The sequence below is a fragment of the Pollicipes pollicipes genome, unplaced genomic scaffold (genome assembly GCF_011947565.3).
Source record: "Pollicipes pollicipes isolate AB1234 unplaced genomic scaffold, Ppol_2.1 Scaffold_4002;HRSCAF=4701_pilon_pilon_pilon, whole genome shotgun sequence".
In the NCBI taxonomy this organism is placed as follows: Eukaryota; Metazoa; Arthropoda; class Thecostraca; order Pollicipedomorpha; family Pollicipedidae; genus Pollicipes; species Pollicipes pollicipes.
The window spans coordinates 29,998,104-30,001,587 of record NW_023596420.1 but is presented as its reverse complement, the minus strand read 5'-3'; positions in this window follow the sequence as shown (position 1 = coordinate 30,001,587).

Sequence of the window (3,484 nt, the reverse complement as noted above, 5' to 3'; positions counted from 1 at the left end):
TAATCGGGGAGTCGTAAAATTAGCCAGCACGCTGCTGCAGGACCGGTGGGCTCTCGGAGGAAGTCGTAAGCGTAATTTGACGTCGTTAATTTCAAGCGGTGTGTGGCGCGGTCTTTGAAGCGACGCGCACGGCTTCATTCAGACAAAGTCTGCGGGCTGGAATTGCTTCTGCGCAACATGGTTTTTATGCCCATTTGTTTTAAAGATATTCCGCGGGAGTGCGTGCAAAAACTACTGGAGCATGACCATCGTATTTATGGTAAAAACTGGGTACGGCGACGTTTTTGCAGCGATCTGTTATGGAGGCGTTAGGATCAAAGAGAAGTATTCATGCTGTTTCAATCGGGTGCTTGCTGGGCGCCTCGATATTGATGCACGCGCTTCCATTGATCGCACCGGTGTTTAACAAGCCGAAACGGAACCAGCACGCAACGCTACGGTTGAAGAAAGCTGTAGGTGGGAGCCCACCTGTTCTCTCAAAGCGGCACTAGAGAGAAAGAAAGTCTACCCATGTCAAATATGTGATGTGGAGACTCCGGCAGTTTGAGATCCATATAGTTACACGACTCAACTAACAGCATCGCGCTCTAGTGCCATGCTGGCAAAAATTGAAACTTGCGTTGCTTGAAACGTTACCTGGACGAAGGCCCTTTTTCATACAAAATGCACCTATTGAAACAGCTATAGTATTCAGGGCAAGGGTGCAAAATGTCTGACTGCGCTTGGGTGTTGACTGGGACACCGCCGCCATGCCAAATACAAGTGTATTGGACGGCGTCCATTTCAGATCTCCAAACCCCACAACAAAGCACATCATTTTCTTGAAGTCAAGATCAAACGAGCTCCTACACCACTGCATGGGAGACTTTTCCGCCACCCAGCGGAGAGCGGCGTGTGCGGTGGATTTTCTATGACGTCATCGGCTTCCCAGCGGCCGAGCGGTCGCGGTCGCCGCGCGCTGACGGGTGACCTCTTGACCCTGGATCGCATTGACCCTATCGCATTCCCTGCAATCAGCGTCGTATTATTCTGCTGGAGAGCCTCGCATGCAGAGAAGGCAGCGGCACAGCAGCAATCTGTGTACATAAAGACCACACTAGCGATCAGGCCTGTGAGAGATAGCCGGCATGATTTTCCACCTAATCAGCATGTGGCAGAGCCACTGAAAACGGGTTTCCTCTCCGTGTTTTTGAAACAAGCCCTCCTGTAAAAAGGCAGCTGTGTAATCGCCTCATGTCGCGGCATGATGTCCGTCTTTTTTAACAATATTTCGACGTCATTTGTCACAGCCGATAGTGGATTTGGCTGGACGTTTGTGATAAACTTACTGGGACCATGCCTTTTGTGTACATGCACATTTTTTAAAATCCTAAAATCGCTGCCTGAAAACATAACTGTAACCGCAATTTACTTGTTTCGACGCGTGTAGCGTCTGCAGCCACAGTGTAGATAAACCTTTTAGAAAAGGACAGCAGCTAACTCAATATCGTAAATGCAAACTAAGCAGCTGGGTGATCCACATTCTCTCCTGTTTCGAGGAAACATCATGGATAACGTTATTTTGCTCCGATTCGTATTTGCGCATACTCTCTTGATAAGCTTTCCAACCTGGCATAGCTTGCTAGCTGGCCACAATGCTGTAAAAGTCAGTGTACACCGGGCGAGGCACTGTAATCAATCATCGCGTGCTTATGCATTGGACTCAGTCAACCATCTGGCGATGAGATGAAAAATTTAATGAATGTATATATATATATATATATATATATATATATATATATTATATATATATATACCTAAATGAAAAACATGCCCTGATTTTATGTGTTTCATTAACGGAGTCATGTGTGAAAACCGTTTGGTCAAAACACATGAAATTATGTACCATTATACCCATATTGAAATCAGAAACACATCTACGTAAGTTTTGTGTCACCACAAGGCATTGGCTCGTAGGTATTGCGTTAAAAATCTGTAAAAGTACGTTTTTATGGGCAATTTGACTTGACCTGCCACAACGGAGTCAATCCTTGACCTAACAAGATAATAAACTTCCGAAAATCGCAAGATCTCATAGTGAAATATTTGGCTTTTTTAAGCTTTATGTTCCTTGGTTTGGAAACTCCAGAGGGTCGCAGGATCGCCCCCCCCCCAAATCTCTCCCTTTCTATCAGTCCGCGTTATGGAAAACGGTGAATCAGGGTGAGGGTAAAGATACCTGAAATACATTCCCATGATTCCGTAAATGTTTTGCATCAATACCTGTATCAAGGTGACTTTTCACTTTTCATGCTATGCACAGATGAAATGCGAACATGTTTTCTTCCAGCCTGTATGTAGGATGCATCACGGAACACCTTTGCACAAACAAGAAAGGAATTGAGCTCCAGAGGTTTTCGGAATAAGTTTGGAGCTCTTAAGCTGACTCGCCTTCAATATGTCAGGACGCACTGGTGATATGATGTTATCAGGCAAACATTGGTTGTATTGTCAAAACGCGACGTTTCATGCTGTGCCCTGTAGTCACCGGAATGTGCCTTGGGCATGATATTATTGTGTTTGTACTCATGGCTAGCAATATAAGCTAGCCAACAACAAAGTTTTACTCTGGTTTTCCGGTATCATGTCTGGCTCGTATGCTGTCAATAATGCATTGTCAATAAAACTGGAGTGTTTGGTTAAGCAAAACTATCTGGCACACATAATTTGCTTAACCCTTGTGACCACAAACACTGCTTGCAACGGCCAGTTTTGACTATAGAGTCAATGCTGGCCTGATGACGTCGTTTCAACAGCACCTCCTGGTGTATAAAAGGTCGATTATTCTGACCAAAGGAACAAAATTAAGTGTTTATGTGTTTTGTGTCGCGCTCTAGAGCAGGCTCTTGCCATTTATATGTGACACTTTCTTGCCACAGTGTATCCAGAATAAGTCCTAATGTTTCAAATAACACTCTACGTGACGGATGTAGAGCACTTAAGTACTGGGCTGCCTGTGAGTCTCTCTTGCTCTTTTCATCTCACCCTCACGCATGAATCCCCGACAGGTTTCCACACTCGCTCTCATCGTCGAGGCAGGCTCGGGAGCCGCTTTGATCCCTCTCTCCGCTGCCGCGATCTGCCCTGAGTGCCGGGCTCCCTGCGCCACCGCACGAAGCCTTTGTCGCCGAGCTGAATATCCGGGTGTCGCTCGCCCGCGGGCCGATCGCTGCTGACAGGATCTCCGGGCAGCCGAGCAGGCCTGAGAGCCACTTCAGACTCCGCCACCGACACCGGGCCTCCTCCGGTCGCGGAGACGTCGCCCTGGAGCTGGCCCGCCGCCGCAGCCGCGAGATCAAAGGTCACGAACCGAGCGCCGTCTGCAGGCCATGATTGTGCCGGTCGGCAGTAAAACCAACGCTACAGGATGTGTGTGGACTGCACGGCCGTTGTAGCACAAACCGGCTGGACCATGGCCTGCTGCAGAGGACACCGAGCAGGCGCT